We start from the raw sequence: 27,881 nt of genomic DNA, 5'->3' as shown, positions 1-27,881 counted from the left end.
TGCCTGAGAAGACTTTCAAGCTCTTCTTTAATTTTTCCATGTAAGACAAAAGGGACATATCTGGCTTTCATGGGAACTGGTGCAATGGATACATCCAAATGAAATGACAATGGCTTCTCTTTATGTGTTCCCAGTTCCTCAGATTACCCTTTTGAAAACCTATTAACTAATTCTGTTAGTTGAACAGTGGCAGTAGTGTCTACCCTCCGACAGTATGCCTGATCAACTCCTTAAAATGTTTTTAGTTTCCTCCCTACCTCAGTGATTGGAAGCTTCCCTCAGAAAGATCCAGACTGCATATCCACCATGTAGCTTCCCACCCGCTTTCTGTTATAATCCCAGAGAAAACATTATGGCCTCCACATCTTGGGAGGAGGCTCCTGTGAAAATACATGATGGAAAGGGTCCTTGTTAATTACAAATAGTCCAGAGCCAGAGTCAACTTCCATCTTGTATTACTAAGTTTCAGCTCATATCCTTACAAGCACTGCGTCATTTTGAGGGACCTTGTTACACAGATTCTGAGGCATGATACAGCTTCTGATCTTTGTTATCCTGTGGAAAGTCAATTAGGCGATATTGTCAATTAGTACAATGCTTAGTCCATACTAAGGAAATGTATATGGTATATTCAGTGAATATTCATCTTCTGATTAATACAAACTACCTTCTACATCCTTGAATCTGCACGCAGAGTGGTGGTGTTGTTGGTGTGGGACAGGCTTGGTTGAAACCCCATATTTTCCAACAGATGTAACCCTCCACAGCCTGAGCAAGGACTGGTTTGCCTGGACCTATGTTTGGTCATGGTGGAGGAGGCATTTCTTATATTAGCTAAGTTTGCTGCCCTGCGCTTTCAGTCGGCTTGGTGTGAATAACATTTACCTTAGTTTCTGTCTCCTTGTAGTGATGCAATTTCACCAGCTACTGCCCTTTCTTGAGTACTGCAAATGTCAGTTTTGCTTCAGACAAAAACCTCTGCTGGGTGCTCCACTGTGAGTCCATGTACTAGGTAAATTTTCAACATCTTTTCTAGAAAGTCCCTAAAATTGCAATGGGGCGGTACGTAGCATTATAATATAAGCAACAATACCTTCCCCAGGTTGCTGAATGTGAAATCCAAATTGCTGTTCAATGGCTGATGCTACAGGTAAGAAATGATCCTTCAACTGGTAATTTTACAAATTCATCAAATGTTTTAGACTTTAGTGAAGGAGAAGTGGTGGGTGCTCTTCTTATAGCCAATGTCTGGGCTGCTGAACAGGCAGACCAGAGGATAGCTTGTTTTTGTTTAGGCTTTTTTAAAACTTGGAGATAAAGAGAAAGCTTCTTTGCATATGAGTTGCAGGAAGCAGGCTGACTAATGTCAAAACTCTTCAATGTGTCCAAGTCTAGCTGTTAAAAAAAAGAAGAAGCCAGAATCTGTTCAGGTTTCCAATTAGATTGTACTTCTGACTCTTTGCCAAAGCCCTTGATGAATATGCAAGCACTTTCCTGCTGATCTCTAGCAATTAATAATCTCATCCTCGTCACCAATGATGCTATGTTGGGGTTTATGAACAACTGTTAGGACTGCTGACAAAACTAAAACAGGGCATCCATGGGGTGGGTGAGGGTGGCAGAATTCAAGAAGGCATTCACAAGGGTGGGATCAAAGGCCTCCCCCTTTTTATGTGCATTGTGGACATATTTTTACATTTTTGTGATTCCCCCCCTCCCTTATGGAAACACCTGGCCCAGCAGCTACAGCTCTTTCAAAACTGCATGTTACTATTGCATAACTACCCCCTAGCATGCGTAACTACCACCCTGAATAAAAAGGTTCAATCTGAACATTTCAAATATTGAAATATACTTTGCCACCCCCCGCAAAGCTCTTGAGTGGATTAGATTGGCAGTTGAATGGTATGGAGTAATAATCACTGCACTTGTAGACAGCAGCTAACTCGTTCAGATGTTGCACAGCAAAGTACACAACACACAGCAATATGTTCTTGCTCCTCATCATTCTAGTCAGCCCTGCCTTCTTATATTCTATAAAGCAGCTTTGATGGCAATGTGTGTCATTAAACAGATTATCTAGGCTGGCTACCAGCCCTCTGTTTTCTTTCTTGTTCAGGGTTTTTTCTTTTTCGCCAGTAGTATCTATGATATCATCACATAGCGTAACCCTCTGCCAGTTAACAGGCAAATAGTATCTTCCCTGGGTTGCTGCTGGCTTAGGAAGAAAGCAATAATTGTGGGGCACAGATAGGCAAATGCTGGGGTGCGGTGGGCACATTTGTAAAGCTATTAGATTTGGGCTGCAAAAATCCAGATGTCAAGCTGTTGGGAGCAAATAGATACAGAAAACCCTAATTCATGTCATCTTAGTGATGACAACCTAAGTTGATTTTTGCAGCCCAAATTTAGTACCTCCATGCATTTGGAATTTTGAGAGCATGCTGTGAACTCATTTTGTACATAGGCTGCCATGGAAGCTTCACAAATTGGCTGTAATAGTGAGAATATCCATAAAAAGCTGCATTTCAGAAGGCAAACTGGTGAGGTTGTTCCCTCTGTGGAGTCCTTGGGGCCTCTGAGCTTGGTTGTTTTCTTGCAAACGTTTCATTACCCGGCTAGGTAACATCTTCAGTGCTAAATGAGTTGGGGTTTGCTCTCTATTTATATACTGTGGCCTGCCTTGCCAGTGCTGGTGGGGGTGGGGGTTTTGTTTTGCTCCTCTGGTAGTTCCTTGATTTTTAAAAAGGAACAACTAGAGAAGACACATGAAACCATCGACAACATCTTCAAAGGAATAAAATTCACCAGAGAGGAAGAAAACAACACGCTGCCCTTCCTGGATATCCTTATCAGCAGAGGAAACAACAGTAAATTAGAAACCCAAGTTTATCAGAAGACAACCCACACCAATCAAGTACTCCAGTACCAAATTAACAACCCCACCTCCCACAAGAGGAGCTGTGTAAGAACATTATTCAAGCGAGCGCAAATGCATTGCAGCAACCCAGAACAGCAGAAAAAGGAAACAGACCACCTATACAACATCTTCCAACAAAATGGATATCCATGCAACTTTATCGAAAAGTGCCTGACCACTCAATCTACTACAACACAACCAACACAAACTATGAAAAGGATCACACAGCCATACATCAGGAATGTCCCAGAAACCACCAACAGACTATTACAACCACATGGCATCTCCGTAGCACACACACCAACTAAAGCCCTCCAAAATATCTTAAGTAAACCAAAAGACCCAATAGCCCAAGAAGAAAAAACAGGAGTCATCTACAACATACAGTGTAAGGACTGTAACAACCACTATGTAGGACAGACAGGCAGAAGGCTGGCAGAGCGCATCCATGAACACCAACTAGCCGTCAGAAGACATGATGAAAACTCTTTAATCTCACAACAGATGGACAGACTCAACCACAGTTTCAACTGGGAAACTGTCAGCATTTTAGACCAAGCTAAATCCAAAAATGCAAGAGAATTCTTGGAAGCTTGGTATTCAGACAAGGCAGCAATTAACAAACACATAGAGATAAACAGCATCTACATACTATTCAAAAGAGACAAAAGACCAGAAGATCGCCTCACCAGCAACCATCACCCAGATAAGCAAAGGTTACCACCAGGCACACAATCAAGCAGTAAACATATGCTAATCAAGGAACTACCAGAGGAGCAAAACAAACCCCCCACCCCCACCAGCACTGGCAAGGCAGGCCACAGCAGATAAATAGAGAGCAAACCACATCCCATTTTAGCACTGAAGATATTACCTAGCTGGGTAATGAAATGTTTGCAAGAAAAGAACCAACTCAGAGAACCCCAAGGACTCCACAGTTCAACCCTGAGCTACACATATTCACCTCTATTGGTTGTTCCCTCTGCCCTAGAAGCTTCCTATCACTCAAGTTTATCTTCTACACATTTGGACATTTGGACATTGCCAAACAAACCACTGGGGCTCAGAGGCATTCTTGTCAATAAAAATGATAATAAAGGCTTGTGCTTTGTTTTTAGTTATTTCATTAAAGAATCTAAAACTGAATTAAAGTGTCCATGAGTATCAAGTTGTCTAGTCCTGCTTTTAGGGTATTGAATGCCAGGATAAGTTTTAGATTTGTTTTCAGTTTATCTGAAAAGTTGCTTCCATATCTTTAGAGCATACCCTCTGAAACTTATTTCACCTAAATCAGTTTGTAAAGCATGGTGCTAATAAGCAATCTATCTCTTGGTTTGCTTCTTTTATGGTTTGTAAAGGGTACAGCTGTCAGTCTGCTGACTCGTTTATAAAGGGTCAAGCATGTGAATGGATTTGTGACCCCTGTCAAAATGTGAAGGCAGCGATTATAGTCTAGACTGGGGGGGGGGGCACATTATAATATCTCTTGTAAGATTCTTTCAGTCTTTTAAAAATGAAAATGCTTTTGAGTGCTCATCTAGGCCATCTCTGTAAAGAATTCTGTAAGGTTGGCCTAACCTACCTCACAGGGGTGTTGTGGGGAATAATGGGAAGATGAAACAGCATGTATATCGCCTAGAGCGCTTTAAGAAAAAGTGGGATATAAATCAATCAAACAAATACATAATCATGATTTACAGGTGGCCTGTTGAAGCTGAAAACTAGAGGTCACTCTACTCCAGCATTGTCCAGTGCATTCTTATGGACAACCTGATCTCGTCCAGACAGTTTTATGGAACTTCTCAATGTTATATGCTGTGGGTTCTTTTTTTTCCCTGGCCCTTTTATGTTGGAATGACCACCCTAGCTCAAGGGGCAGGAAGAATAGACACAGGACTAATCTGTGGGTTGCCCCATTTGTATTTAGTTTTGCTGAACATGACATAGTTAACAACTAACACTGTGCAATTCCTTGAAGTCTGTTTTGTAGTGCTCTTTTAAAAGTTTCCAGAAATAGTGCACTGAGAGGTATATCTACTTCCCCAAACAGCACATGTAAAATGATGCATTTGCATGCCCATAAAAATGCTTCCTCATCTAATGAGATACCAAGAAGTGACTGAAAAGTACAAATGGGATATCCATGAAGGTAACAGATTCTGAGTTTCCGCGTTAGAAAGTTTGTTTAGGATCAAAGTTCACTGTGGACTGAGTTAATGATTTGAACAAAATAAATAAAATCAATCATATAATTAAATCTAAAATATGTCTTCACCCAAAGTATCTTTCATAGAGCTTTTTGAGACAATATTCTATGTTCTGAAATACTCAGTGAGCTGTTCATTCTTTCCAGGAGATCTGCACTACAACCATATTTTGAAAGCATTTTGCTACCATAAGGAAGCACAGACTCCCCTCCCCTCCTTCTTGGTTAAATCTCAGGTTCCCACAGTGACAATTACAGCCACACAGAATTTGGGCTATTATCAAGCACAACACTGCTCACAAGGCAGGAAGGCAGCTGCCTTGATATAGCTAGCTGTCCCTGATAAAGGGATACCTCCACTGTCTAGGAAGGTAAGAAGGACAGGTAATGCTAGGTCAGTCCCAAGTGCCAGCTTGCTTGTTTTGGCCCTTAGAGATAATGTAGAATCTGTCCCACTGGGGGCTTTCTCAAACAAATGGTCTGGGTGGTGTGGGTCTTCCGGGCTGTGTGGCTGTGTTCTTGAAGTTCTGTTTCCTAACGTTTCGCCAGCACCTGTGACCGGCATCTTCAGAGTGCAGGAGCACAGACAGGAGCAGTTCTCTCTGTGCCCAGGGTGATGTGACCCTTTTGTGGTTATTTATAGAGATCTGGGGGGGGGGGAAGGGGGGATTGGGTGTGTGTGTGGGGGGGTTGGGTAACTGAGTGGTTGCTTGTTTTGGTGTCAGCATCTGTGTGTATCTTCCTGGGGATTAGGTAGGGTTTTTTTCTTCTATTGAATTGTTAACGAGGGGGTTGCTGGGCGTGATTAGCAAGTTCATTGTGTGAACTGTTCACATGTCCTGGTGGTTGAGCTGAGTTCGTTGAACTTCAGGAGTTCGTTGATACATCGGGACCACAAAACGCAGCATCCATACCAGGATAAAAGAACACGAAAGACACTGCAGACTACAGCAACCAGAAAAATCTACAGTAGCTGAACATGCTCTCAAGCACACTGGACACAAAATCCTATTTGAAAACACAGAGATACTGGACAACACTAACAGCCACTATACCAGGCTATACCGGGAAGCCACTGAGATTCACAAACACCAGCACAGTTTCAATAAAAAAGAGGAGAGCCTAAAAATCCACAAAACCTGGCTACCAATCCTGAAAAATACAGCCTGCAAAAGGTCAACGAACTCAGCTCAACCACCAGGACATGTGAACAGTTCACACAATGAACTTGCTAATCACCCCCAGCAACCCCCTCGTTAACAATTCAATAGAAGAAAAAACCCTACCTAATCCCCAGGAAGATACACACAGATGCTGACACCAAAACAAGCAGCCACTCAGTAACCCAACCCCCCCATACACCCCCAATCTCCCCCTTTCACCCCCCCCAGATCTCTATAAATACCCACAAAAGGATCACATCACCCTGGGCACAGAGAGAACTGCTCCTGTCTGTGCTCCTGCACTCTGAAGATGCCGGTCACAGGTGCTGGCGAAACGTTAGGAAACAGAACTTCAAGAACACGGCCACACAGCCCGGAAGACCCACACCAGCCATCATATGCCGGCCGTGAAAGCCTTCGACAATACATGAAATGGTCTGGGACTCAGAGAAAGATCTCTCTCATTGCAATGGTAATATGTGAATCAGCCCAGTGGAACATAGAAAGAGCCTTGCTGGGCCAGACTAAAGGCCTGTATAATCAAAAGTTTGTTTCCACTGTGATCAACCAGACATTGCAGGACATGACAGAAGGAGGTATATTATGATCATGACAGGAGGTAATATTTAGCCATCAGTTATAGAGCTGGTCCACGCATCAGGATGAGGTTTGCTGAAGTTTGTCTTAATGAATTTGTCTAATCTGTTTGAAAGCTTTTAAGCTGGTGGCCATTGCTACAATTCATGATAACAAGCTTAACAAAGTGCTATTGAGGAATGTGTTGGCATTCCCAGCTGATGACTCTGCAAGTCTATTTTGGGTTTTATTTGAGGTTTTATCTTTGCTTTTGTTTTGGGGACACTAGATTTAGATGAAACTGCATAACTGGGCTAATTTATTATTATGTGGGGTTTTTTGTTTTGTTTTTCATTTTGCATGACATGGTGCACCACCAGTCTCCTCTGGGATTGGGGCAAGTTAAAAGCACTGTTAAATATACACAAACAAATACATTGCTCCCTTTGATCTGTTCTGAATCCTTGTTGGATGATCCCAGTTCTAATTAATCAGAAAGCGGGGTGGGGTGGGGGTGGGGAGGTTCTTATCCACTTTAAGCACTCTGTGTATAATTTTCTACACCTGTACATGTTCTTCCCCATAAACGTTGCAACCTTTGCTTATATGGGAGCTATTTCAGCCCTTTGATCATTTTAAATGTGGATTATTATGTCTTTTCTTGTTTATGGTTTAAACATTATTGTGATGAAATTCTCTACAGCATCACTAAACTTTTCCAATAAGGTTTTGGATCTATTTGTTGCTTGAGCCGGCAGTGTTCCTTTGTGGGGTTTACCACAGTTTCCCTTTCAGACTTTTATTAACCCTAAACCAGCATCTGACTAATGGCTTCAGTGAGCCTTATAGCTGCCTGGAGGACAGCCATCTTAAGTGTTGTGGTTTTTAAAGCCTTTACAGTTTTTCCTGTGGTCTTTCATTCATTTTTCCTAAATTATCTGCTTCAATAATTCAATTACCTTAAGTTTCTAGAGGAAGGCTAAGAGATGTGGATATGGTGTTTTTGAAATTATTTCATCTAGGGTTTTTGCTATCACTTCATTAGAATATTCTTTTTCCCAAATATAGGCAAGCGGAAGGGTTGACATGAATAGAGGTAGTTCAGGGAACGCTTGTTCTTTCATTCACTTCTATCAGAGCTGACATGACCCCCAATCCAGATGGTTTAAAAATATTAGATAAATCAAGGAAGAGAGCATTAGGGCATCAATGACCTGATGGCTATGCATTACCTCCAAGATTATAGACAGCGAGCCTTAAATACCATTTGCTAGGGAGATGTTTTCCACCCTCAAAGCTATACCTGAGCTTTCCTGATAGATCAAGTCAGCCACTGCATGAGTAGGTAGGCCTCCAAGCTGATGTAGCAAGACTCTTCCCATGTTCTTTATGCTTCCAGAGGGCCTTGGGTTCTCCACTCCTGCTTACTACCCCCCATACTAGGTCCTGTTCTAAATTCAGTCATGTAAAATAGTTAAAAATTAATTCTTAAATTTTGGGGACTTAATCAGTTCATTAACATGATGTTTGTCAGTTACAGTAAATTTATTTTCCATAATTATGTTACTCATCTGCCCAAATCAGATATGTAGCATCACTACAAATATCTGAGCACGGGGCCAAACATGGGGCTTTTTTCCCCTTTGCTATTAGCACATTGTGGCACAACAGAAGCATCATCAGAAGGGTGATAAAGGTGAGGAATAATGCTGCTCCGATTTGGCACACACAAGACAAGAGAACAGCAAATAAAAGCTTGGGAAATAGTCTCACTGAGTCATCTTGCCAAGTCTCCTTTCCACAAGGAAGAGAAAAGTCATATTTTTTAAACAAATCCACAAGTTTATTTTCCAAAAAGCTTCTGGCGGGGTGTCACAAAAAGGAAAGACTATGATTAGCTGAAATGTCATTAGCCTGTTATTCTTTTCAAAGGTGCCATGAATAGGGATTAAGTAATGAAATTTTGTCGACAAGAGTTCCATCTAACCCAAGCAGATTTCTCATTTTAATCCACAGGGAGTGCTGGTGGTTGAGGGAAGTGAGATGCCTCTCCTTGGCAGTGTCTCTTCAAGCTTCTGCACCAAAGTGCGTCAGCAGTGGATAAAGGGAAAGTAGTTTAGCAGTATGCTTTTCTGCAGAAATTTCAGAAAATGCTCATTTGGGCAGTTAGATTGAATCCTGTGACAGTGCATTGTTTGCTTGTCCTTCCTGAAGCACTCAATTATTATATTTTGTAATAGCGTCCCTGTAAAGCCAGAGATCAAAGGAATAAAACAGACTCTGTCCTGTGGGAAGTTCATGATGAATTCAAACACTTTTAATTATTTTGCATCAAAGGGGGAAAATCAAATGATAGTTTAGTCTGTTATAGAATTATGACTAGGAAGAAGTTCAAGCCACATTGTTTTGCATCAGGATATCAGTTGCTTATTGTGATAACAGCATTTTGCCAGATGCTATCTATATCTAATTTCATTTCATGTTTTGTGGGTGATAGTCCTGCTAAATGCACAAATCCTCACTTGTAATCTTTGAGACCTAGTTGCAGAATCTTTTTTCCCTTTAATAAGCAGTGTTGATGCTGCCAGGACAGGACACTGGACTGGAAATTCATAGTTCTGCAAATAGAAAGGCCCCCAAATTCAGCAGGCTAATTTACCACATTTTGAAGAAAGTGTTTGGCCATTGGCCATTTAACTTCCATCCCAAATGTTTGTCAAAACTATGAAATGCAGAATCTAATTGTACCTAATTCAACTTTCTCCCAATTGGTGCCCTCCAGATGTGCTAGGATTACAGACTGTTTTACTTCTAGCCAAATGATGGCCAGGCTTGCCTGAAATTGGAGTTGTAATCTGACCACATCTGGAGAGCATGGGATTGGAGCAGGCTGAAAGAAAAATAGCAAATTCTAACATGTGGCAAAACCTGTATGGATTCTGCCTTGTTAATCTTTGGAAGTATTTTTGGGAGTGTCAATGGACACATGGATTGAGATGACTCTGATTCAGGGGCAAATGATCATATCGGGAAAACAGCCAATCACTTAAGGCACAAGTTAAGGAGGGCGTGAAATTTTGAGAAAAAAAAACACCCGAACCTCCCCTTGCAATTTTGGGATGGGGCAGCAACTGCATGAATCTGAGTAGAAGGAGATTTAGAAAAGACTGAAGGAAATAATTCTTCATACAACAGCACATAATTAATCTGTAAAATTTATTACCAGCTGATGTGGATGATGGCCACTAACTTCAGGGGACTGGATACATTCCTGAAGGACAGGTCTATTGGAGAACTCCACATTACTGGATTGGGAAAAGCATGTCACCAAATACCAGTTGCAGGGGAACAATAGCAGGAGAGGGGTATGTCTCCATCTCCTACTTTGAGAACATACCAGAGGTAGCTGCTATGAAAAACAAAATACTGGATGAAGATAAGCCTTGGCCTAATCTAATGAGGCTATTCTTCTGTTCTGATGTCAAATGCCTGCCTTGAAATGAGAGTGCAAGCACTGCTACTCAACTTTAACTTTTTGCTCAGTATAAAGATTTAATCCTAGGGGACAGTATCAGTTCAAGATATTCTTTTGCTTGAAGTAGAGGTCATGTGGAAAAACTGATTCTTGCTAGGACCAACATTTTAAGACTTTTCCTGCACCACACCCATTTTTGTCCACCATGGAATAATTCCTTCTCTCTTATCTTGAAACTTAACCTAGGCTAAACCCTGCACCACATTCCTGTTTCTTTGCCTGTGAACTGGAATGTATGAAGTACAGCTGCAAAAAAATTCCTCATGAATATAAAGATCACATATCATATAGTGGTGCTCTTTGAATTAAAATGCAGACTTGGGTCCTAATGATGATACAGCACAGTTAAAAGGGCTAGGCATAAGACTTCTGTAAGCATTCGGTGATTTCTCTGATCAGCAATTTCTCCCTAACAATGGGTATGGTGGGGGTGGTCAATTTTTTTTTTTTTTTTGCATTGGAAGCCATACTTCTTTCTTCTCTCCTGTCTGGGAAGATGCATCAGCAAAGATGCTGGGTTTTTTTCCTCCTCTTTCTCTTTTTGTTTTAGTTCAGTTTTAAGGGGCAGTGTTGGTTCCTCTAACTTTGTATAAGCTGAAGACAATTTTTGAAGTATAAGCTGAAGACAATTGAAAAAAAAATCACATCAATTTGGTATTTTAATAGATATCATTTTGCCTTTTAAACTCAACCACCCATCCTGCCCTTTAACCTCCTCAACTTCCACAAACCTCAGCCACTCTTGGGGAAGCTCTGGGTACCCTGGGGGGTTGCAAGTAGGCTGCTGGAGCCACATCTGGCTGAGAGGTCATTACTGTTCTCCCTTGGTGTCGAAGGAAGCCCCTAAAGGAGGCTTTGTGGTTAAACAGTTACTTTATACCGAGTCAGACCATTTGGTCCACCTAGTTCAGAACTGTTTACAACATCTAACAAAAGCTCTCCAAAGTTTTAGATAGGGGACTCTCCTAGACCTATTTAAAAATTGGGGAAATTAATTGTGCAAAAAATTTAAGCAGATGTGTTACCTCTTAATGACTCTTAATGACAGCTGTTCCTTAAGTATATGTGACCTTTTGGATCCTAGCTTTCAACAGAGGCAGTGTGCTGCAATACAACCAATGGGATTATTTTATGCCCTAGGCTAGGCTCTCATTTTACTGTTTAAGGAAAGTATACAACCGCTTCTGTTTGGTTCCATTCAGTTTGTTCAGGTGGTAGAAAGTTGTTGGGATGGTAGAAAGGAAGCAGTCCCAGGGAGAATTTATTTCATATGATTGAACCTTGCTGTGTCCTATAAATGTCTACTTATTCCTTGTCTTATAATTGGGAAGCAGGAGCAATGACTAAAATATGCATCCTGCTGAAAACTCTCCACAGTTTTAAAGGACCTTAGGGAACTAATTCCATTAGAACATCACGAAACAAGGACAGCGAAGTAAGCTGCTGGAGTTTGAAACAGGTTCTCATTACATTTTCTTTTAGGCTATTGCATGTGTTGAAGGAAGAGCAGCACATTTCCAGATGCTCCTGGAAATGTTACAACATTGGCTAATTTTTCTTAACAATGCGCTGTGCTTTTAATAGCTCCACAACAGACAGAAATTCAATAGAACTAGCTTTCTCTTCAGTAGACATGCAGGAAGACAAAACTATATTAGATACTATAAATACAGAATAGAAACCATAAAAGAAATTGGCATTCTTGATTTCTGGTAGCTCGTGCTGTCTTGACCTCTGCAAATACCTGGTCTATCTCTCTGGCCTACTAATCCATGCAGATAGAATTCTCAAGTTAGGAAGTCTATTTGCATTTTAGCTGTTCTCAATCCCATTCTGGCTTGATGCTTCCTGCTTATGCTGCAAACATCTGGAATAAAATGTTTCCAGCCTTGGGTTTCCAGACATTTCTAATAAAGAAGTTGTGGTGGGAACACTCAGTTGTAGAGCCAGACATCAAGGGGAAAATTTCATGATGGCTGAGATTTTTGTCTTAAGCAAGGCTTTGAGGAATGAAACTTTACAACTCTGATCTATATATTTGTTTATTTACTAAGGCTTCTGTGCTGTTAAGCTACAATAGACTGTAAGTCACTTACAGAATGCAGCAGTCAGGGTTAGAATGAAAATGAAACAATCCAACACATAAACAGCCAGAAACTTTCAGAGGACCTTCCTGTGGGAGTAAGCTACATCTCTACATTCCCGAGTCCCTTCCTGAAGAGCCAAGTATTTATGGTCCTTCAGAGGCCCAATAAGGCAGAGGAGAATTGGATATCTATGAGTAAGCTGTTCCAAAGAAGAGGGGCCATCACCAAGAAGGCTCATTCCTGTGTCCCTATACAGGCCATTCCCTGAAAGAAAGAACCATTAGCAAGCCCTATCTTGCTGATGTCACTGGTGGGCTGATGCCATATGGAGAAGGTAGCTTATAGGTATCAGGCCTCAAGTCATGAGTTTAAAGGTGACAACCAGGCTCTTGAATTGTACCCTGAAACTAAATAGAAATCAGCACAGCTTCTGAAATATCTATATTGGTAGACAAATTTCGATGTGCCCTTAATTACATGGGCAGCTGCATGCTGTACCAGCTAAAGCTTCTGAATAGTCTTCAAGAGCAGCCCCATGTAGATCAAATTGCTGTGAGATGTACAGACCTTGGGATTTTCAGGGCCTGGTACATGTAGCTTGACTCTGTTCTAGGCTCAGTTTGAAGCATGATGCATCCGTGTCCTTAACCATATATGATTAGTGTTAAGTCAGTTGTGTCAGTGGTCATTGTACCAGGAAGCATTTTTGTCATGTCCTCAGATCAGCTATAGGATGAGTTCTTTGTTTTTCCTTTCTTGGGGTAGCATCAAAGAAGTGTACAAAGTGGATCATGTAGCCCAAAAATATTGCAGTTTTATCAGGCAAGAGAAAACTGAAGGGGAAGGCTAGGCCCAGACTCTAAAAAGCCCTCCCCCAATATACACACACAGAGACACACACCCAAATAGAGGCAGCAGAAATCAGTGGGGACCACCCAGTAGCTTTGGAACAACTGTCGGGCATAGGGAAACACATCATGCCTAAATTACAGATGGCATAGGCTCCCCAGGATGATAGTCTCTGACATCTGACGTGGTCAGCCAGATCAGGTCATTGGCTAAGACTGTATGGTATGAAGAGTTTCCTGGCAAATTCTCTCCTCATTATTGCATTCCTTTAAGAAGGATAGGCATTTAAAAATGTGAAAGCGTATGATAGGTACTGTCACAGAGGGGGCAACTTGCCTGTTCACAAAATAGCAGCCATAAATGGACATGGCCCATCACATAGTACCCTTTTATCAAACAGTAAACTTGTGAAATTGCTCCCTGACACTTCCTCTAGCCTCTTAGTATAGATTCTATTACCACAATTGACTTTTTTCACCCAGGCAAATGAGAACAATTATTTGGACTCCTGTGATGGAATGTGAGGGTGACCTTGGAAGACAGAGGAGGTGGGGGGGGGGGGAAGGAAGAGATGCTGCTTAGGGAATGATCAGATAAAAGAGAAAGGAGTCTGCAACCGAGTAATGGCCAGAAAAAGAAATTTAGGAAGGATCTGCCCTAACTTGTCAGGCAGTAAATAGAGAGGACAGGAGATTTGTACTTTCAGATTTGCAAGATTCTCTTAATGTAGCCTTACAATAAAGTAGAATTAGCTCATCTAGACGTGTTTCCTGTCTGGTTTACCTGGGAGAGCTGACAATTCCTTTCAGTTAGGATTCAGGCCCAAGCATGGGTTTGAAATGGCACTGCTGACTCTGTTGGAGAACCTTTGTTGGGACCTGGATGGGGAGAGTGCTCCCCTTCAGGCCCTATTAGATCTCTCTGTGGCCTTTGATATCAGCAACCATATATCCTTTTGGACCACCTGTGAGAGTTGAGGTTTGGAGGCATCATTTGACAATGATTCTGTTCTTAGGGAAGTGGGTGGTTCCAGTTGATCATCACAGGTGAAGAATGGTCAAGCCCATGCTTATTCCAATATGGGATGTCACAGGGCTTGGCCTTCTTACCCATGCTATTTAACATCTGTATGAAGCTTCTGGAGGAGGTTTAGGATGAGGTATCATCATCAACTGATGATGCCCAGTTATTTATTGCCACCCAAGACTAGGCCATAAATGCTGTAGAAATCTTACTCTGATTTCTGGAAATGCTAGGGACTGGATGGGACAAAACAAGCTCAAGCCAAATTGTATCAAAATGGAGTTGCTGCTTGTCTGGAAATTTTGGGGCTGTATCTTTCATCTGGTTATTGCTCTAGATGGAGTTGTGCTTCCCTTGAGGCAGCTGGTCTAAACTTCAGGTTCTCCTGGACTTGCAGCTTTTGCTTTAACAGAAAGTAGCCACGACAGCCTTTGCTAAGTTAGGATAGTATACTAGTTGCAGCCCTTACTTGTTTCAGAAGGCCCTGGAAAACAGTGACTCATGTCCTCATCTTTTGCACAGTTAAACTACTTAACACACTCTGCCGGTGGCTGTCCTTGAAGATGACCCAGAAAGTACAGTGTAGTTTTACAGTGCAAAATGCAGCAGCCAGGCTGTTAGCAAATAAGAACCGCTACTGTAACATAATACCTGCTTTACGGTTGTTGCCTAGGTTTATAAATCCAACTTAAAGTTCTATGTTCTATCTTTAAAGTTCATTACCGTTTGGCTTCAAGGTAACTTAAGGACCATCTCCTCCCACTTCATTGTGCCTCTCATGGACATGCTTCCAGGGAGGGTGTACTTAAGTCTCACCCCCAAGAGAGATCAAGGGGAAGCAATTTTCCTCTGTGATGGCCCAACCTTATAGAACATCTTGTCTCTAGAGGTTCTCGAGCTAACTTCTTTCCTGGCCTTACATTAAGCTGTCAATGCAATTCTGTTGGAACAGGCTTTGGGGAGGTGATTTGGATCAACTGTCTGATTGATGGGATTGTTGATATTTGTTTTTGGTTTTTATGGTGAAGTTGGCTACTGCTTTTCTTATTTGTAGTTTCGTACTTCGATGTATTTATCGATGCAGTGTGCCATTTTCTTGACTTGGTGCTGGGGTTTATATGAGATTCTCTTTTATGATTACTATAAACTATTCAGAAACTTGGGAAATATATTTTATGTAAACAAAGTATTTACCTGAGTAAGATAGGTTTTATAGATAAAGATGATACTGAAGGCTGCTCCTTTGCTTTGCAGGATGCCAACTTCCAATTTATTTATTTATTTAAATTAAAAGACTCTTTAAAAAGTAAAGTAAAAAATGTCAGGATGTTTGGAAGGATGTGAGATATATCTGCAAGGGTATTGGTGCCCAAAGGATGTTTCCTATTCTAAGGCTATCATGATAACCCACTTCTGCCCTTATAAGCAAATAATAAAGTTGTGGCTAAGTTATAACCAGAACTCAATGTCACCCTTTCCTTTGAAACTACAACACTACAGGTAGTCCTCATTTTGCAACCATAATCAGGACCAGCAACTTGGTTGTTAAGTGAAGTGGTCACTAAGTGAAACTGTGACTATGCTAATGATCTTACTTCAGTTTTCCTTTGTTTTACAGACCTGCAAAGGTCATAAATGCATGGATTTGTCATAAAGTTGTTTCTTCATCACTGTCATAACTGCAAACAGTCGCTAAACGAGGAAGTCACTAAATGAAGACTACCTGTACTGGCATGTACAGCATGAGAAATAGCACAATCAATTATTATTTTGTATAATAATACCTTGCTGGAATTAATAAAAGAGGATCATTACAAGAGTAATTAATTCTCTGCCTCTCTCTCTTTTGAAGCTCAGGAAAGGAAGGGAATATGTGGGTCACAACATACTTTGGTACAGTGACATTTCTTTGGTCTGAACCTCTATAACCCTATGCACATTCACTCTGATGTTAAGTCTTAATTAAATGTGCTTCTGGTAAGCTTACATAAGAAAAAGAATGCTCTGGGTCTCCAAAAAGCTAATGCAGAATATAATTTCCAAACAGGAAATTGAAGAGTCTGTGGGACAGCCCCATCAAGTGATTAGATAAAGATCTCTGCTGTCTCACTGCTACTGATGTGTAAAAGCCTTTTGGGCATGTTAGAGTATGAATAGGATCTCAGTTTTTTATTTCCTTGCCAGCTATCGATTTGTCTTTCCTCTTCTATGCCAAAATTAGAGCACAATTGTATATTCATTAGGAGTTCCTGTTTCTGAATTATGTCTTCTTCTCTTGGACTTGTGTAGTGGGTAGGCTGTTACAGAATAACTGAAAAGCCAGGTGTAGCTTTTTTAGACACACGCACACACATATGAATAATATTATAGTAATGCATCTTTTAGCCAAGTAAGATCTATTCTCCCAGAACATGCAATAGTGTTGCCATGTGTGTTACCTCTGCATATGCAATTGATATTTAACAGGTAAATCTGATCCAGTGCCAGCACCCAGATCATCCTTTCCAATGTCCAGCAACAGCTTTCTTGTTGACTGAAATGTAGATGAAGCTTCAAATCAGTGAGAAAAATCTGGAACACAGGAGTTCAGAATATGTTTAAATCTCTCTCCTTTTTAGCGCTGATCTCTCCCCTAGCAGTATAAATGGTACCTGTATTCTGTTGCCTGCTCCCTCTGGCTAGATGATCAGGGACTGAATCCTGTATGCCTCATAAAAAGTGATAAGTTGAAATGATGGAAAATATCTGCTTCTTCAAGAGCTGTTTTAATACAGTTAGCCTGTAGAGTTCTTGGTGCTCTCTGAGCTTGGTTGTTTGCTCACAGACATTTCATTCCCCAACTAGGTAACATCATTGGTGCTAGTGAGGGTGGGGTTTCCTCCCTGTTTATATACAATAGCTTGCCCTGACAGTTTTGATGGGGGGGTGATTTCCTCCTTGGAGGTTCCTTGATTGGAGCATTGTTTTCTGAATGTTGGCTGCTGGAGGTACAGATATTCTCTTCTATTGGAACAGTTAGACTTTTGTCCCACCTAGTCTAGGGAAGAACATTATGTGGATCTCCAAATTATTAAACTCTCTCCTATCAGCCTTAGCCACTCTAGCCAACAATGAGAGATGATGGGAGTTCCAGATCTGGAGGATAACAAGTCATCATGTAGCCCATCACTGTCTATTCTGATTGGCAGCAAGCAACTTTCTTCAGAGACTTCAAACTGAGATATTTTCTGGTATCCTTTTAACTTGAGAATCTGGAAACTTACACATGCAAAGCAGCTGCCCCACTACACAGTTACATGGAAGAAAATCAGGCCAGCTGTACAGGCCAAAAATAAGAAAGATGGCTGGACCAATATATTGTACTTGACACCTTGTAGGATGTATCTGTTTAGAAGAAGAAATTAAAGCATTCAAAACCATCCATAGATACTTCCTAGTGAGATGGGCAGTGACCAAATTTGAAATATAAACAAATAAATAAATCAAAACAAAATGAAAATTCTGATTATTTTCAGGTAAGTAAATATAAGTCTTTTCAATTACATTTTTCTTGATAAAATTACATGCCTTGGAAATAATACAATGATGAGCTCTCTGTTTTCTTCCATCCTTGTTAAGAGCCCTAATACAGCTCTTCAGAACCTTTGGCTGGTGCAAAATGCAGCAGTGTGGGCAGTTATGGGTGCTGGTTGTTTGGTACATGTGTCCCCTCTGCTCTGCAAGCTGCATTGGCTACCGGTATGCTTCCAGGTACAATTCAAGGTGCTGGTGGTTACCTTTAAAGCCCTTTAAGGCTTGGGGCCAGGTTACTTATGAGACCATATGCCCAGTGGCATCTATCCATCCCATTAGATCCAGCAGGAGAGGTGTGTTCCAGGTCCTGTCCGCAAGAGAATGCCATCTGGTGGGACACAGGAAGAGGGCCTTTTCTGTTGTGGCGCCCATCCTTTGGAACATTCCCTCCCAAGATCAGACTTGCCCCCACCCCGCTGACCTTTTGCAAGGCATTAAAAACTTGGCTCTGCCATCAAGCCTGGGGCCCTGATAGTGTGGGGGACCCCATTTCTTGATTATATTGATTGTGGGATGTTGTAATTGTTCTTGGCTGCTCTTTTATAATATTAATGTTTTTAATTATTGGTAGTGTTTTTATTTTGTTTTAATTGTTAGCCACCCAGAGTCATGTATATGAGCTGGGCAGCCATATGAATTTATTAGATAAATAAGGAACACAGGGAATTGTCTTAAACCAAATCAGGCCACCTTTCCCAGAAGCCAAGATTTTATACTTCAAGTGGCAACAGCATTCTGCAGTTTCAGGTAGAGAACCTTTCCTTACCTGCTACTTGATCTGTCTTTTAAACTGCTTCACTCCCATGATTGTGAAATGAGAGATTTTCCAAATATAGTAGAGGGACGCCAGAAGCGGAGCAGTGAGCTTGAAAAGATTGCTTTAACTCCCTCAATGCCTCATTCTTTCTGCTTCTTCTGGAGCTCTCCTGACAGTGAAATGCAAAATGGTTCCAATCACATCCTGGTTCCTGAAAGAACATCATTCAAAGAATAATCATATACCATTGACTTGGCTGGGAAAAATACTGTGCTCTTTCCTGGGAAAACCCAAGACTGTGCGTGCAGAGGAGTTTGGAGAGAAGGCTAGACACATTATGTTTCAGTAGAGCTGGTAGCATACAAACCTTGTTCTTGTCTTCTCTTAGCCACCAAGGCTCCCAGAATGAAAGGATTTGACTTACTGCAATGGTTAGTACATGGAACTTTTTTTATTATTTCTTTTTTTGTATTTTCCTTTGTGTTTAGTTTATTTTAGCCAGTATAATGTACAGAGTTTTTTTTTTTTAACATTGTAAGACCATTACTGTATTTTTAATTGGTGTTGTAGTATCTGGTATTTCACCATTAAGTAATTAAAAAAAAATACTGCAGGAGGAATTTGGTTTGCGAAAACTGCAAAATGGCAGTATATTCAATTAAATCATCTCTTGATTTCACAGTTTTGGTCCAGCTGCAAGAGCAGAGGCTAACACTCCTAAATAACTGTCAGTACTGAAATGTGTGTTAGATAATGCCAAGTCTACAGTATTTCAAAATAAATAATTAAAAATATATTAGTTATTTGCAAGAACTCTGGAATAAAGAATTGGAATGTCCCTATTATTTAAAGAATATCCAGTATTAATGTTTCTCATGCAGTGTTGTGCTAGAAGCTCTGCTCCTTCTGGGTGTGCATGTGAGCAACATTATGACTCAAGGGGAGCTTGAGTCATGGACTTCCTGAGCAGAAATGGCGAACTGAAGATGGCTCCGGTGGAATGAAGAGCTGGCAAGTAGACCAGCATTTTGTAATTTTTCTCTGGACAAGGAGAGGACTTGAGATCGCCTACAAGTGCTCCATATAGTTGCTCCTTGTGAGGAGACCTCAAGACAGCGATCTCTGGCAGGTTTAGAGCTCTGGGAGACAAGGGAATAGCCATCTTGCTGAAACCACAGTTGGTGCCTTTACAGACACTGGATTCCCATACTTCCTTTCCTAATCACTTTCAGAAATGGCTTGTTAACTGCTTTTCAGCTATTAGAAACCTTTGGATCAAGAAGTTTTACAGCACTGGGCAAGTCTCCTTCAGTCCTTAGCGAAAGAAATTTTAAATACAAGTTTAAGGACTTAATGTTTTTTTCTGGAATAAACAGCAAAAGGGTGATTAAAACTTTGATTTTAGAAAGTTACAAACAGACTAAGGGTCCAGATAAATTTGAAATAAGATTTTGGAATTAATTATAAGAATCCTTTCCATGAGAAAATGCTTTTGTCTTGAATTCTTAAAAAAAACAAAAAAACAAAAACATGATAGAATGGGGCTTTGAAGGTTGGATACTAGAGGGAACTAGAAGGAATTAAATATTACAATTAAAGGAGAAGAACACTTAAATTTGACTTATTAATACAGAATGGAATAAAATATTTTAACATTGGACATACTGAAGGATATTTTTGAACAATGGACCCAGATGTTTAAGAGTGTCTGCCTCTATACATTGACTGTATTTGAAATATGTTATAGAAGAGGAACAAGTTTTACCAGACAAGACTGAAACTAATCTGAAACTGGATTTAAAAATGACAAGCTACGAAGATGATATGGAAAAAGAAGCTACACTGGAAACTGGCTGATGTCTTAATAATTAAAAGGGATATACAAACAACAGACCAAAAAAGTGACCTGGATAATCCTCCTATACTGGATTTACAAAAGAGGCTTGTTAAAGCTTTGAAGAATTTTGTAAGAAGGGACAAGAAAAAACTAAAAGAAATCAAGTGTTAGGACATTATTTGAAGGGACTAAAGATCAAGATTGTTAAAAGTAAAAGAAAGGAATATAAAGTTGATTTATTTCATCAAGGTTAAAATAGATATGGTGTTGTCTCTGATAACCCTTAATGGACTTTTGCTGATCTGGACTGAAATGATGAGGTTTTTAAGGATATGTTTATAGATAAGAGATGGGATATGGGAAGAAGAGATCATTTGTTGTATTTTAAGAGAAGGTGATAAGTTACAAAAATTGTTTATACTTGTGATGAAGGGGGAAGTCCTGTCTTTATATATTTCTTTTCATTTTCCTTACTATATTCTTATTTTTCTTTCTTTTCTATTTTTTTCTATTTTCTTTTTCTTTCCTGCACTTTAGCAAGCCTGCACTGACAGTCAAAATCAAATTATGAATCCTCAGCATAGTTGTTCTTTCTTGGTTGAGGAAAACAAAAGGATTAATAATCAAACTTTAAAACAGTAAAATGTTAATTGTACAATTTGTAAAATTATTACCAACCCTCTTGTATTATGCAGGAGCTGAGTTGTGTATGGAAACATTCACAAATCCTGTTCTACTACAGCATTAAAGACATATGTCTATACACAATGAGCATGCCAGTTGAATTATATATCTATAACTGGGAATTTTTGTCTCAGTCAGAATTTTCAGTTAAGAATGTTTACAGGTTTGTATACATGTGCATACAATGCTTGAAAATTCACACCCAACATAAGAGGCATTCAAACCCATTCATTCATTCATTCATTCATTCATTCATTCATTCATTCATTCATTCATTCATTTACATGTATATGCTACCCAACACCCAATGACTCTGTGAGGCTCTGCAATACATGTACCTACTGGCAAGGCTCCTTCCTATAATACCTTTTCACAAGCCATAGGATTCATAGTTATTTTTACTTGTAATTGTTTTTTATGTACTTATTCTTTTTAATTGTTGTATGCCACCCAGAGTCACTTTTATGTGAGATGGGAAGCTATATAAATTTGATAAATAAATAAAATAAATAAAATTCATACTAGTGCAAAAGGCCTCCCTTGGTCTATAAGTGATTAGACTTTCTCAGCAATGCTGCTGGCATGATTGTCAGAAGGCAGAGCTTGCCAGCATGTTCAGTGAGTGTCTGGTATTATGCTAAGTTTGAATTAATTTTAATGTGTAAGAATGTAGTTGGAATGATCCCTCTGCTTTAGGAAAATGCAAAGTAGTATGAAATACTGAAAGATGTTTATTGGCTCCACATAATGAAGAAGATACCAGCTTTCAGAGATCTGTAAAGAGAATAAAAGTTTCCATCACTTACATTTGTTCTAACTACATGCTTATCATTTTAAAAGAACAGCAGGGGCCCATTTAAAAGCAAAGAGAATAAATTTCACCATATGAAACACTTGGTTAGTTGTTGCCAAATCTGTTATCCATTCCAAAAATCAGATTTAAATGGTGTAGATCTGTAGCTATTCAATTCAGCACCATGAATTTATATAACAGTAATGGGTTTTATGGAACAATTCCCTTCCCTATTTCTTGGAAGGCAACAAGGAGAGAAGAAAAGGAGACAGGTAGGGTGGTAATAGAGGTAATAGAACTCTTGTTTAAAGGTTGCCACATTATGGTTAATACTTGAATGTTGATTACATTACTCTCCTTAGTTGGTAAATATGCTATTTTTGAAAAAGTGGAGGAAGAGGACTGTGAAATGGCATCATTCTGTGCGAAGATTAATTTTTTTTAATGAAATCTGTACATCATCTCTCATGAGTTCAGAAACAATATTTTAACTGCCAAAAACTCTGAAAAATGTCGTTATAGAAATAAGCCATAAACATAGTGAGCATCATGCGCTGAAACAGATATTGAAGGCAATCTATTCTTCCTCTTGTCTTTTTTGCCATTGATTTCAGTGCTTTGAACCCATAGTGGGCAGAAAAATTTGATGAATGAGAATTTAGTTTAGAATGAGAATTTAGAACTTCTTTTAAAGGAGAGGAGAATTTTGGAGAAATTCTCAGGGATGTGAGAGGCTCTTGCACTTATTTTGTTACAAGGGTAGGAGCATGTGAATGATCTCTATTTCGGTTGTATAATCAGTCTCCCAGATTTCCATATTTAGTTAAATCCCATGATAGGCATTATGAGGGAACTCTTCCCCTAGGGGGTTTTCAATAGTGGTGTAATTGTAGACATTAACAGAAAAATCATATACGAACTTGAGAAATGATTAGAGAATTTGTCCTTCCCTTAGGGGAATCATCCATTCAGTTCTGCTTTGTGGATAATATTGAAAGATCATTTGGACCCACCTCTAGTATTAATCATGCCTTACAGTACATAGAGTAAACACACCAAGTTATTATTGTTTGTGGTTAGGGTTAGTAGAACACTAGAAAAGCCTAACCGGTCTCACAATAGTCCACCAGTTCTCTATAGAAAGTCCACGAACATGATTCAGGTATAATACCATTCTCCTAGCAACTGCTATTCAGGGACATACTTCTTTTAATGTTGGCTATAATATATAACTATCAGGCATAATCGCCACTGAAACTGTTATCTCCATGGATTTGACTAATACCCTTTTAAAGCAATCAAGTTGGTTGCTAGCATTTCCTTTGTGTAAACGGACTTAATTGAATACTAGGCATGGGAAAGTTCATCAAGATTACACCGTGTCTGACAAAAGATTTAATCTTTCATTACCAGCAGTCCCAAAGAAATAGTAATAGAAGCATTCTAAGCATTCTCAGCATAATAGCAGTATTGGAGAGAGTTGCACTTGATTAATCAATAGGGAAGTCTTAGTTGAGGAAATGGAAGTAGCAGATACATTGGGGAAAAGTGGTAATATAATGCGGGAGCTTTTGATTATAAAGTAAGCTAAGGTGAGCATAGTTGAACTTGTTTCTTGTATTTAAAAACTGGATTAATGATACACAGGCAGGAGAAACTAATAGGAAATAATGTCACAAGCTAAAATAAATGTTGAAAAGTGGTTCCAAAGAGAATTGCTCTGTTTAAAAGGAAGATCAGTTCTACCACTATTGTCATTCCTTCTTAATAATCTTCAGACCAGATTGCAGTGGTTTCTTTGAGATTAGAATGCCTCAGGCCAAGGTCATTGCAGAAGTTTCAGAAGGGAGATTTCTTGGCTAGAACCCCAGATAAAGAATGAGAGACATGAAAGAGAGAAGAAGTCCTGTATAGGTATTTTGTCTGGCTTTGGTTTATGTATTCCTGTCTTACTTAGCAATAAGGGAATGCAGCAAGCAGAAATGTTTGTGTTCTCTGGGCTGGACAGGAATTTTACAAATAAACCGGGAAGTGCAGAAACTTTATTTCCTTGACAAGGATATCCTGGGAACTGGCTTTTTTCTCTAGCTTTCTCAGTTGCTGGCTAAATTCTGCAAGCTGCATAGCAAAGTCAGACTGATGTCCCAGAAAGTTCACCAGATTATTTGATAAGCTGTTTCTGAATGATGATTTCAGCTTTATGAAGGATCATTCAAGCAGAAGTGGGTATAAATAATTAAATGGAACAAAAATACCAAGGTTGTAATTACAAAATAGAGATGCATTATATTAGTGATTTGAGCTGTTGAATAATCATGCAAATGTTGTATACAAATGAACAATTCCCTCTACAAAAGTAAGCTAAAGAAAAGTCATTTCTGCCATTTGGAATATAACACACAAACATCAGAAATCCAAACAAAAGCTGACAGCGTAACCTACCTCTGCATTAACTTTTAGAATAATTATGCAGCACTTTAAAAATTCTTTTTCTTCTTAATACGATGGTATAATAGAGGTTTAAGTGAATAAAAGTTCGTAGTTTATTTATTGATGTGAGTAAATAAAGTGTCCCTATTTCATATGCAGTTTTTATTTCTTCTGCATATTGCTTTGCATTTTCTTGTCACCTTACATACAATTGCCATTTGAGAGTTGTACAGCTTATTAAATAAACAATTCAATCTGGCATGAGTTTCTGCTTTAACACACTGACACTTGCAACTAATTTCAAAAGCATTTTATAGATTTTGGCTGATGTACTATTATACCAAATATAGGGTCACTGTTGTGAGATGGGCAGCCATATAACATATTTAAATAAATAAATAACAACAATCCAATTCACAGTAATCAAGATAGGAGAGGCAACTCTGCAAAATGTTTTGCTAATTTATTTTTTTTCAAAATAAAAAATTATGTTCAGTTTAGAGATTTCAACTTTTGAATTTCTTCAAAATTTTACTTCAGTTCTAGTGCTAATTAACTGAAGTACCATTCCACCTTTTCATGGCTTCAGATTTAACAAAATATCCTTTGTACCTAAATGTGGGTTGTCATGCAGAATAAATCCATTGCTGGTATTGTCAAGAAGGACTGACAATGGACCAGGCTTGAAAGTGGATCAGCTGCCAGTGTAAGCCAGGTATAATTGTTTAATTGAAAGAGTCAGTGCTGACAAATGTTGGACTAAAGTAAAAAGCATCCAATCAGCAGCCAACCCTACAGAATTCAAATCCCACACAGATTATAAATAAGCAAGGCAACCCCCCACCCCATTTCTGGACTGTTTCACTGATGAAGTGTTGCTGGAATGCATAGCAAAACATCTGCAGCACTTGTAATATATACTTTGGTGAAGATCTTCCTGAGCCTGGAGAACCCCAGATAAAGTATGTATCGGTCTTCCTGTTAGATAGAATGACTGGCTGCTTCCCCTAGATCTGGTGCAGCATGCTGTCCATACTTATTGAAATAAGATTCAGGTGCTGATCCAGTGGGCTGCTGGATAAGGATCGGGGAGAGAATGACATTTTTGCCTAAAGCAGCAAAATGTCTTGGATCAGCTCTGACATTGACAGATCTCTGTATTAAATATAGATATTCCCACTTGCTCCAACTATCATCTGAAGGATGCCTTTGCTTAAAGCAAATACTTTACGAAATCTTACTGTACCCCTCATAACCTCATTTCTGCTTTCTCTTGCTCTTTCCGCACCTATACATCCAATGTATAGGTGTATGACACAGACTTTTTTTCCCTCATACAAGTTGTTTCTTACCTTTTTTCCATGTACAGGTAGTAGAACTGGGGCTGATCCAATTTCAAACATTTGGTTTCTGCCATTCCATCCAGATCCTGCTATGAAATGCCCTGTGGGCTTTTTGGAACTAGTTCTACATATTTCAAAATCCTGAGCAAAACAAGATGGGCTAGCAATTCATATATTAGCATGCAAAAAAGTATGCAGGACTGAACAATGAGTTGGGCAGATAAAGATCCATATTGTTTTAATGACTCTGAGCAATCCTAGGTCCCTCTTCTCTCCAACTAATCTATGCATTTAGTGGAGTTGTGTAAATAGCATAATAGCAGAAAACATTCAGAAAAATTTCAGTATATTTGAAAGTAAACTCAGATTTTAGAAGTTATATTTCTTTTAAAAAATGGTAATTTTTCCTCTAGTGAAAGAGATTAAAATGGGTGCAGCTTCCAACAGAAGTTTGTAGTTCTCTCCAATCTTCTATGCACATAGACAAAAAAAAAGAAGGCAAAGGAACATATTATAACATTCAAAATATGCTTAAAATGTGTTCAACAATAGAGAAGTTCAATTTTTATGCATGCTTATTTAACAATAGTATTAAGCTTACTTAATCAACCCAGAGTTCTCCCTCGGGGTACAAATGATGAAACTCAAATGATCCTACTTTGGACACATTATGCAAAGAACTAGCTCTCTGAAGAAGGCTCTGATGCTGGGAAAGATGGAAGGAAAGAGAAGAGGATGACCAGCAGCAAGGTGGATGGACTCAATTATAGTGGTGATTATTCAGTCAGAAGACCCGAGAGACCAGGTTAGGGATAGATCATCATGGAGAAAATCTTCTCTTTCCCTTCACCTTTCCCAGCATCAGAACCTTCTTCAGAGAGCTAGTTCTTTGCATAATGTGTCCAAAGTAGGATCATTTGAGTTTCATCATTTGTGCCTTGAGGGAGAATTCTGGTTTGATTTGTTTGATGATCCATTGGTTTGTTTTCTTAGCTGCCCACGGTATTCTAAGGAATCTTCTCCAATATCAAAGTTCAAAAGCATCAATACCCTTTCTATCCTGCTTCTTCAGTGTCACAAGGAAAACCATTGCTTGAGCTATTCTGATCTTGGGATAAGGGAAGGAATAAAACAACAAAAAACAATAAAAACCCCAAGCCCCAAACATTCAGTGTCAAAATTATGCAGAGATATTTAGTTCAATCTTCATATCACTGCCATGTGGTCAAATAGAATGAAAATATAATGGTACCAGTTAGGTAGCCTTTTAAATTCAAGTAATGTTGTCAAGGTTCTGTCCCATTATCTGAAGCTCTGTGTCTGGATGGGGAGAAACAATCTGGACTCAATCCTGTCAAGACTGAGAGGCTGTGGGTGTTTGGGCTGGGGTTGCACTTCCCCACCCAAGACTGGTGCACAGGCTGGGGGTCCCCTTGGACTTACAGTTCCTGCTAGAAAAGCAGATGTCAGCTGTGGCCAAGAGGGCCTTCTCATTGATTCATTTAGTGTGCCAGTTGCAGCCATTTCTGGATAGGGAGGCCCTTCAGAAAGTCACTCAATCTTCATATCACTGCCATGTGGTCAAATAGAATGAAAATATAATGGCCCTAACCACCTCATGAATGGATTACTGCAATGTATTCTTTATGGGGCTACTCTTGAAGACCACTTGGAAATTATACTGGTCCGGAATGCAGTGCCACAAGCAATTATGAGCACGCCATGCTATGCCTATGTGATGCCACTGCTTCACAAGCTGCACTGGTTACTAGTCAACTTCTGAATGCAATTCAAGGTGCTGATAATCACCTATAAAGTCCTTCATGGCATAGGACTTGGCTATTTGAGGGACTGCCTATCTCTGTTTCTGCCTGGCCAGTGATATGGGGCACAATGGATACACTTCAGGTCATCTACTGGAACCAGGGAGCATGCCTTCTTTGTCATAGAGCTTTCACTCTGGAGCAGTATCCCTCTAGAGATCTGTAGAGTTTCCATCATGATGACATTCAAAAAGTCACTGAAAACGTAGCTATTCTCCTAGACCTTGGGACAGAGTGATGGTTAAGCCGCTGTAGGCTATTTTATTGTTATTTAGAGCCTAG

At 39.6% G+C, this 27,881-nt stretch overlaps 1 long non-coding RNA gene across 1 annotated transcript; it reads right to left on the bottom strand.

Moving 5' to 3' along the window:
* Positions 1 to 431: 431 nt before the first annotated feature.
* Positions 432 to 20,582, bottom strand: LOC148214941 (uncharacterized). The gene is made up of 3 exons (XR_015797014.1): positions 18,699 to 20,582; positions 16,798 to 16,930; positions 432 to 555 (listed from the first exon to the last, which is right to left on the bottom strand). It is a non-coding gene; the product is annotated as an uncharacterized LOC148214941 (long non-coding RNA).
* Positions 20,583 to 27,881: the final 7,299 nt, after the last annotated feature.

Source organism: Python bivittatus, unplaced genomic scaffold, assembly GCF_059951505.1.
Source record: "Python bivittatus isolate LINGU-HERP-01145 unplaced genomic scaffold, Pbiv_v1 ctg000480_np1212, whole genome shotgun sequence".
Taxonomy (NCBI): Eukaryota; Metazoa; Chordata; class Lepidosauria; order Squamata; family Pythonidae; genus Python; species Python bivittatus.
The sequence above is the reverse complement of the archived record's forward strand: the minus strand, read 5'-3'. Positions and strand labels throughout refer to the sequence as shown.